General features: G+C 37.8%; 1 protein-coding gene across 1 annotated transcript in view; it reads right to left on the reverse strand.

Moving 5' to 3' along the window:
- Positions 1-9,847, reverse strand: part of LOC109400030 (uncharacterized) — a 1,200,131-nt gene extending 1,190,284 nt beyond the window's left edge. The window contains exon 1 of the mRNA XM_062846297.1: positions 7,825-9,847. The gene's annotated coding sequence lies outside the window, so the exon portion shown is untranslated. The remainder of the gene's footprint in view (positions 1-7,824) is intronic.
- Positions 9,848-10,315: the final 468 nt, after the last annotated feature.

Raw genomic sequence — 10,315 nt, forward strand, 5'->3', positions numbered from 1 at the left:
GATGTCTCCTCGGTAAGTACGGCAAAAATAAATGTATGGGGCATTTCAAATACGACGTCAATTATCCTCTCTTTCTGCATCCTCTACTGCGCTTTCTATGCTCTTCTCTTCTTGACTTTTCTTCCTTACTACGAAAAGCCTGCTTCACAGCAGAGCTTCAATGAGCGCTTCCACAAATGTTGGCTGAGATTTTTCTTAGTCGGTGACCGTTCTGGGCGGGTAGATCATGTGGCAGACGAGAATGGTGGAAGCTCGAACTTTCCAATTGTCTTCTTACAAGGAAAAATTACCCATTGATTGTAAGTTTATTGAATAGTTAAATGGAACAACACTATCACAATCTTGCTCACAATTCTTCGAGGGTTGGTCATATAATGTATGTATGTATGTATGTATGTATGTATGTATGTATTGCAGCTCCATCCTTCCTATGACATTGAGATACTCAATGTAATAAAAAAAAAGATAAAGAAACAGACTTAAATATTTGATATATACAACTAATTCATCGCTAATGCTGATAGACTGTGATAATATAATAGCACAGACGGTGATAGTAATGTAGACATATTCAATTATAGAAAGTAAATCAAACGAAGTAAATATAAAAAAAAGATTGAGTAATTAATTAAGTAAAAGTTCAGGATTAGCACAATTGGTTTGGTAGTCATGGATAACGGGGAAGGAAGGAGTTGAATATACAGTAGAACAATTTTCTATTTAGCTTCTCTTCTAATCAGTTGACGAAGTTTTGAATGACCCTAGAATGGACAGGTATACACAATGTAGATAATTAACATTGCATACAATTTTAAAACACATTTAGGTGGAAAACATACTGACTGAACTGAACGTCCCTTCACATATAACAAATAGAGTACTACAAGCGTTGACAGCAGAGCGAACGAGCATACAGTGGGAAGGAGTCAGGACGGAGGAACGGAGCAAAGGCAAAGGAATTAAACAGGGGTGCCCATTATCACCCTACATTTTTACGCTGATCATCCAGAAAGTTTTGAATGAGGTTAAGAAGAAACACCCTAATATTAACCTATTGGAACTTAATAACGGAAAGCTGCCAGTGATTCTAGCTTTTGCAGATGATTTGCTGATTATTGCCAGAACAACAAATGAGATTGAAATAATTATGAAGACACTAAAGATGGAGTTAAAGAAAGTAGGTCTAGAAATTAATGCTAGTAAAAGTGAAATACTAATCAGAGAACCTCAAAGTGATAGGAATATCCCTGAAAAAATCAAAATTGATGGAGAAGAGTATAAAGTTGTGAAAAATATGAAGTACTTAGGGACCTTTCTGACAGAATCGTTAGACAGACCACAAACGACCAGAAAGCGATGTAAGTTAGCTGTAGGGAGCAGTAAAATTATTGTTGAATTTTTAAGGCGATACAAACCGCCTTGGAAATTGGCGAGATTAATATATAAAACGGTAATATCTCCGGCCATAACATACGGTTTGAAAGCGGCAGCTCTTGTAAAAAGAAACAGAAAGTCGATTAGTAAATACGAAATGCAAATTTTAAAAGAAATGATCAGGTACTGTAGAGATAGGCCAAGAGGAAGAGTAAAACTGTCAAGATTGCTAGAGGGGAAGACTGCGGTAAAGAAGATAAGGGTAATGAGAATTAACTACTGGGGTCATATTCAAAGAAGACCTCCTGGTCACCCACTGAAAATTGCACAACAAATACAATACGAGAAAAAGAAAAGGGGAAGACCGGCTAAAACGTGGAACGACTCAGTCATAGAGGATAAACAAATGATTCAAGGAATATCAGAAGAAGAGTGGATAGAATTAGCAAAGGATAAAGAAAAATTAAAAGGAAAGGCAGAAGAAATATATAGAATTGAGGGCAGTGAGGAGGAATCCGAATCAGAGGTAGAGTAATAAATAAATAATGTAAATATGTAAGTAAATGAACTTGTAAATGAATAAACTTGGAATAATCTGGAATTGAATGTAAAAATAATTAAAAACAAAAATAAATTCATATAAATCGGGAGGAGAAACATATGAATTGGTGTGAAGAATTGAGAACGAGAGAAGATAATGGTGTGGGGAATTAGAGTGCAATAATCTACACAAATTCACCTAATTGAGAAAAAAGCAGATAAGAATAAGAGTATAATTATACTAAAATACCCCACAGATGTTTAAAAATGATACTTTCTCTCCACAGAAGTAATGAATCAACCCAACTGGCAAAGAAGAATCGATGAAAACTGGTAAGATCGTTTCATATACACCGCCTTTAAAACCAACTAAATACGCGCCAGAATCAGAAATGGTTTTTTGATTCAGGAAGTATGATCTCATCTCAGATATCCATTTGATATGTGGATGATATCATGCGGGGCTTATTGTACATGAAAATGACCTCAGAATGCACGTGTAGGAACAGGCATTCTCGAAATGGGTTGTTGGATTTGCAATAGAGCTATCACCTTCCATCTCCCGGATTAAAGTTGTTTACATATGTTTGATAGTAAAAATATGAAAAAAAACCCAAATGTGTAAACAAATTTCTTCCATAAAAGCACTGCCGGTCAGTGGGGGATGGATTGTACACACACACACACATATGTTTGTTACTTACAATTTAGTTTCGCAATTGTTTGAACGTATTGAACCTTGTTCCATATACGATACACTTTTGTACGGGACCTGTTGTAGATGGTTTAGAACATAACTTAGGCTGTCTTGATACTTACGATCTATTAGACGAATTGAACAATCTTCAATCCGGGCTCTAATTGGTGATTGGATGATAATCTACTAAACCTATTAGTTGATTATACGAGAGGAGGAAATTCAATACAACTATATATTGGTGTTCAAATCTAGCAAATTTAACTATACCTGATCTGGAGTGCAAATATAATTCAAGTCTCCAGTTGTAAAGCAGATTTTTGCACCAATTTAAGGTAAATTCAAGTTAGATTTAAGGTAAATTCAAGTTAGATATAAGAAATTACAATAAGTTTTGTTTTCACAGTTCGTCCACGATAGGTCAATAATTATTGGGCAAATTCTTCTTTTGACAAGCGAAGCGGTGACGTTAATAGCTGTCGTTGTGACGGCAGGCTCCAATCGACGGCATACCTAAAGGGCCTACTCGTCCGTAAGGTGCGTCAACAAAGCTGTTACTGTTATTTTAGGAGGAATCAATCGAACAATTAAAAAAATAAAGCGTGCAAAAGTTAAATAATTATAAAACAAAGAAATTAAATGTTTTTCTATAATTTTCAACAAACTTCTAAGAAATTTAATTTTCAAGACAATTGAAGACATTAAGATTCATAACCGGTTAGATAATAATAGTTGTCCTAGTTGGAGTCCAAATCACATTTTATTCATCGCCTATTAATTCTATTATTTTTTGGCTAAAAGTTGGAGAAGCCATTTTTATGTGTTTTAAAAACATAAGAGCATATAAATCGGAAAAACTTTCGAGATTTAAGTCACATCAAAGCAATCATAAGGATTTGTCTCAAAGTTATAATATTTTATTGTTTCATTTTTTTTTGTTGCAATTGAAGAAAGACTTAAAATGCTAGAAATTCTGTATGTTTATTTTTGAAAGTAATTATTTTATGATAGTCGTAGTTTAGTCTATTTTAATTTTTTATATTTATGGGCAACTATTGTAGGAGACATGTATGAGATTCTTTCAACAAATATTTTTATTTATCGTATTTTGAGTTTGAAATTTCTATAAATGTGAAAATTGTTGATGTCATCAAAACTTCTGATCAATCACACTAATGGATTAATTATGTTGTTAATCTTCATCTCCTTTCTGCATGACTTAATAATTTCCATTAAAAATGACTCGTTGTTTTAGGGAAAATAAAGATATTAAATAAAATTTTATTCTAGTAAATTCCTGTAGAATTGTTGAAGAATCTGAAGGATATACTCTAATGTAGTAAAAAAAATATAGCTTAACACTTCACAAACTACCTGTTGAACTGTGAATTTCAGTAAGCTTTTAGGAAATATTTCTGATTCAATATTTAACTCGAAATTGTAACGGGATGAACCTTTACTTCTTAACAGGGTTCGTAATTTTCGTTTCAGCGATACGAAATAAGCTATTTTCCCGGCAGCGGAAGAGCTTATTTTCATTATTTTGCTTGAGAAACACTTTTCCCCTCCAGCACTTCTTTCAAGAGCAGCTATCAATCATAACTGAAAATCGCTTCAACCGAAATTCCGAACGCTGCTTCTGAATCAAAAAAATATCTCTTTCATTGAAAAAAGTAGTGATCGGAAAATATTTCGAAACATTATATTAATAAGTTAAACTTAACTTTTTTTGTTAACACTAACTAAAATGCTCGTTTTCCGAAAAATACGGGACATTGTGACCTCTTTTCATAATACGACGGAACAACCCTAGAAGGTCATAAAAACAGTACCGTCCCGTTGAATACGGGACGTATGGTCAGCCTATGGTTACAAAATAGTGACGGCAGCGTATGTAAGGGTTGCGCAGTAAGTCACAGTGACTTCTGTGCAACCCTTACATACTCTGCCGTCACTGCTTTGTAACCATGTGTGTTGCTTGGGCAGATAGACAAAGACGAACCGCTCGCGATTGCATTTTGCCCCCTCTTGCAGTAGCATTTTGCTCCCTCTTTTATCTTGCTCTTTTATGTATTGATGAAAGAGAATGAGCGAGAAGAAAGAAAAAGCTGCTCACGCTAGTGATCAAGAGTAGATGGGCACAAAGGCTCGAATTGAACGAATCTAAATGGACGAGCAGGCCTCATAGCGAGATAAATTTTGAACCTCACAGAGAGTCTATCTTCACATTGGTAGCTTTGAGACAAAGACCAAATTCGTGTTGCGTGATTCCTCTGATTTTTCTATACGGCCATGAGGTATTTATAGACATCAAATCCCAACCGCTAACTGCTGTAAGGGAAAACTCAATCCGTTGGACAACCATTGTTCAACAGACCAACACTGGGTAAAAAATCTCCATTAATTGAGTCCCTGAGAAAGGTCCCAAATGTGACCGAAACGTCGTTCAAGATTGAATTGCTATATTTATATTTTATCAGGACTGGAAAATACATTTCAAAGTTACAATCGAAGTCAAATGTGTGGCTTCGTGGTCGGCGACTAAGGTCACCAAGCCTTTAGTCGTATCGTGCTGAGGAGCGCGGGTTCGATTCCCACCGCAGTTGTCAGGAAAAGTTTTCGGCTGTGCCACTGGTCGTTGTATGCTAGTCCGTTGTCTAGTGTCGTGCTTCCTTCAAAGAGCAAATAGCTGACTGGAAGCATTGAAAACGTCCCGTAATGGATTGTAAGCCGATGATAGCGTGAATCATATGGATGATAGCAGTTATGATTTTCGGATGTTTGATGATAGACCGAATTGGTTGTTAAGTATCTTTACCATTCAAAAACGCCTTTTTTCTCGAACAAAAATTTTGCGATATCGTTCATGCTATAATAACTTTATCATTTGCTTTATGATACAGGGAATAATAAAAACAAAACGGAAATATTACATCAGCCCTGCATTATCGACAATAAAAATGATACACCCCTGCAGTATTTTCCGCGGTATCTGTCAACTTTGTGAATTATAATGGGAATCTTTGTTTACTCTTTAGTCGTTTTTTTAGTATTTTATCCGTGATCTGGAATCGATGTGTGGTTATCGGGAACTTGCTCCTTGCTCATCTTGCGTTATTCCACTAGGTCATTTAAACTGCAATAATATTTACTCGGCGAAAAAGTAAAAACGGTATCACACAAGCTACTGCAGTTTTTCAGTATTATCACGGTCAAAACAAAATTTAAATGTATTTTTTTTTAATTCAACATTTTTAAATCGTTTTTACATAATAAGTAGTTTTTCGATTACAATTTATACTCTGAGCTATTTTATTTAGATTTTGAAATGCGCAATAAAAACGACCTGGAATGAGTGTAATTAGTTTTGTATCTTTTAATTCCGCCCTGTTATTCTTATCCTTTGACAGATATGCGTATTTCGACTACCACTGGTTATCTACCTCAGTGTCAGTTACCCACTCTGGAAGGAAGAAGATTACAAGTGGTAGTCGAAATACGCATATCTGTCAAAGGATGTACAAAACTTGTACAAAACAGAGAATTTGTTAGAGATGCGCGAAGACTGAAACCAAAGATTCCAATTTAACCGTCAAACGCGGTCCCAATTGAGCAAATTCAAGGAAATAGAACAACATGGAAAACAAAGCACAACATGGAAAGCACATGGAAGTGTGTTAGTGCAAAGCATGACGTCACTTGTTTGCCTGACATCTTATGGACAGATCAAACTAACACGCACGCGAAAATATAATTTGTTTACCGCAAAAATTGATTGTTGTTGGGAGTGATGTAAATAAACATAACCAAAATCCTCTTCGCGCCTCTCTATAACAAATTCTCTAGTACGAAACTGATTACACTCATTCAGTAACAAATTTTGAAAACGACGTATAACACAAGTTTACAAAATAAAACGAAAGTCGTGAACTTCTGTCAACGACCAAAATTTTTGAAGCACAATTTAGTGCTGATTTCGAAACCGACCTTCAAAAATTTTCAAGTAGAACAGTTTTTGAGTTTTTGCTCAATATCGAGTTTTGCAACTTTTCAAAATATGTAATTTATTAAAATTCAAATATATTGCGTTTTGTTCAATCAACTTTTAATCTTTTTCCATAAATTAAAAGCTGAATACAATACCATTCGATCATCTGAATACAGGTTTTGCGTCAGATTGATGAAATTCAAGATATTGGCGAGTTTTAGGGACGACCTTCTTAAATTTTAGCAAAATTCCCAAAATTTTTTGAAGAAATGTATTTTTTTCTATAAGAAAAAACCAACTTAAAAATTCTTTCTCAACGTTTATTCGACATATCATATGTAGGCGAGCTACAGTAAAAATTTCAGCTCTATCGGAGCATTGATTACGGAGAATGAGGTGTTTGAAGTGAGCGACTTTGCTTAAAAATAGAACAAAAATCGATTTCAAATCATCAACGTTGTATGGAAAGTCGAAAAAATTTCCGCTCTACTGTAATTTTTTTCTTTCGCGTTTTCGAACTCAGGGCATGATTCTACACCAAAAATGATCATCAGCTTACCGAGTTCAAAAATGCTGTAAACTAGTGTAATCAATGGTGTAGCATTGATTATACGTCGTTTTCAAAATTTGTTACTGCATTCGAAGAGGGTATCCTGCTTAGAGGATTCGAAAAGTCGGTACAAAAACGTTAAAAACACGAAACAATCCAAATGAAAACTGCGAATTTGGGCAGTGTATAACTACGTCTGTTACGTAGTGGGCGACCACTTCATGACAGGCTGTACACAAGTTGGCTGTTTGCGATTGAAGAGATCTTAAGAGAATTCAACGTTAAGAAAGGCTGGAAGCGATTGGCGAAGAACCGGATCCAGTAGAAAATTATGCCTTATTTGACGTTTATTTAACTGAGGTTTTAGATTTAAGCAAGTAAGTGTATTCCATCAATAAATTTCTCATATAATTGAAACGGTAATTGTTATCCATATTACTTTAGTTTCCTGTATCCATATGCAAAATTTATCATTTGTTGAATTTCAAACCATATGATATTTAAATCCCTAGCAAACAATAACACGACGTTTCGGGGCATTTGTAGTGCTATTGTACGGCCAATGTAGAGCATGTTTGATCCCTAATAGCAGTATATCAGCATGCGAGGCGATTGAACTTTTTTGTAATAATTAGGATGCTAAACCTCTCGTTGGTTCAAAACAAATCTACTTACTTGAATTAGAATCCAAAGTTGAGCGCTGATAAAGTTCCTACACGATATGACACCAAGTTGAGCAGTTGAGAATCACCAACACTTCTATCTTCACTGGAGCACCTTAATAATATTTACTGCCTACAATTATAATGCTTCTTTTCTTCTATTTTTTATTACACTGACTTCAACATTTGTTATTTTTCAGGACAAACCACTAACTTATGCACTAGTTAAACACATCTATTATTATTGGTCACTGAATAATATGCTTTTCTTGTATAAGATATTCCATTTATCCTCTAGAAAGGATTGATCCTTGATTTGCTTAAATAATTCACTGCCTGGTACTGATATGTATCGTAGATGTATCCTTGTCTGCCAACGGAACCACCAACTAGCTTGAGTAATAAATCACCTGAAGCGTGCAGCGCTGATCTCGAAGAAATTTATGCAGCCCACCCAACACATTCACACAAACGCGAGCACAGAACCGACGACGTCGACCACAAATAGGAAAACACACTTTCTTCCGAATCACAAAACCGAATCTAATCCACGTAGTTTGGGCGGCATTTCCCCGGATCCGTTATCTCCTTTCGGTTGTTGTATCTCGATTTTTGTCTGTTGCGCCGACAGGAAAAGAAAACCAACCTTCTTCTTGCAGCCAGCAGTAGTGACTTCCCGGAACCTATGGACCCAGATCCAATCGAATTAAATTCAAATTTATTTCACTGCTTCGGCACTGGAAATGGAGATGGGCCCAGCTCACACTCTGCTCCACCCACTCACTCACGCCCCGTCTGCAATCTAAATTGGAAGACCTTACTCACTTGTGCTTGGGCTTCGATTGTCGTAGCCTGATATGTAACGAGTAATCCAAAACGAGAAAGCACCACCGGATTCGCTCGCAGTAATTGACTCTGATTCTGTTTGACACCAGGAATTTATCCCTTTCACCTGGATTCAGAGCCGACGCACACTACACGTTCACTGCCTGACCTATCCTTGTTGCATTGCCCTGCATGCAAATCAGCTCGACGGCTTGGTTCTGCGGCTGACCGGTCGATTGGTAGAATAAATTAATCCTTTCTACGAGTTCACCGAAATGAAAACAGGCAGACCATCACTTCCTACAAGTTAATTCACCTTCATTGCTCTGTTACTGCTGTTACCGAAACCGTCAGTACCCTTGAGAGCATCATCACACGCGCACACTATCCAATGAAGGCAGCCTTGACGCCGGGGAAGAAAGATTTGAATTGCAAAAATGCTGCATTTGCGTTCTCCGTTATCCTGTTTCACCCTTGCGAAGTGTACCCTACGTACATATGTGGAATTCACCTGTGCGCCCTCTTTACATCAACTCCCTTCTGTATGCCACGGCTATCAACAGCACATTTCGACCCCCGTTGCAACCGGTAGAATATTTGCCCCAAAACCGTATATCCGTTCCGTGCCTACAGACGATTCACTTACGTCCGCTGTCTAGCGGATTGCTCGTATGCAAACGAGAGGCCAACCCGAACCATGTAGTGAAAAAATCCTTCCTCGAACGCACCTTCAACCCTGAACCCCGCCTGGTTCCACGATGCGGACCATTGAGGCGATTCCGTGCAGGTTACCGGAGTACACGCACGACACCGACGAGCAACGACCTCCCTAGGGCTAACGCAACTCCTAGAGTACCCGGCGACAACGACTTTGAACGAACGAATCAACGAACGAATGAACGCACCGCAACCTCGGGAGTGACGCAGTTGGGGTTTCCCACAGGATTCTCAACAAGCGCGGAAGAACGCACGGACGCGGTCAAAACCTTGGTGGTTTGGTGAACGACGACAACCACGACGTACCGAAGCACACGATAAACTACCGCAGCTGGCGCTGGCACAAGCCCAAGCACGAGATGCTTTTGGGATGCGTTCACGTTTGTGGTGGCAGCAGCTGCTGCTGCAGCAGCACCAGCCAGCCATCCCGATCGGGGTAACTCACCCTGGAGCGCGGGGCGATTGCTCGGCCGTGGGTACCTTCCAATGAGTGGAACAGCTGATGGAATCGACGAAAGTCAATGCGCATGTCCGGTGGGAGTTTGGGTGGCTGGGAGAGCAATAGCACGTGGAAGGTCGATGTGTTTATGGTCTGACCCGGAGTAATGCAATTTCCTTCGGTGGGAACTACCTGGAAGCACACGTGTTGACAGACTTTACCTGCAACGAATTCGGCTAGGGGAAATTAGCTATTCGTTAGATGTATTGGAATAATTATTAATTTCAATAATATCGCGAGAATAATGATGAGATGCAACCAATGTGTATTAGGGCCTGTCCATAAATGGGGATAAAAAAATATTTATCAAAATATCGAGTCTTGCTAAAAATTCTTTAACAAATCCGATGAGTTTTTAATATTTTTCAGATTAAATGCTTTATTGTTTTTATCCCCCCTCCTCGACCAGCCAAAGAGTGGTGGGACAAAAAGTGAAATAAATATTTGTAACGGCCTAATCGCC

The sequence above is a fragment of the Aedes albopictus genome, chromosome 1, assembly GCF_035046485.1.
Source record: "Aedes albopictus strain Foshan chromosome 1, AalbF5, whole genome shotgun sequence".
Taxonomy (NCBI): domain Eukaryota; kingdom Metazoa; phylum Arthropoda; class Insecta; order Diptera; family Culicidae; genus Aedes; species Aedes albopictus.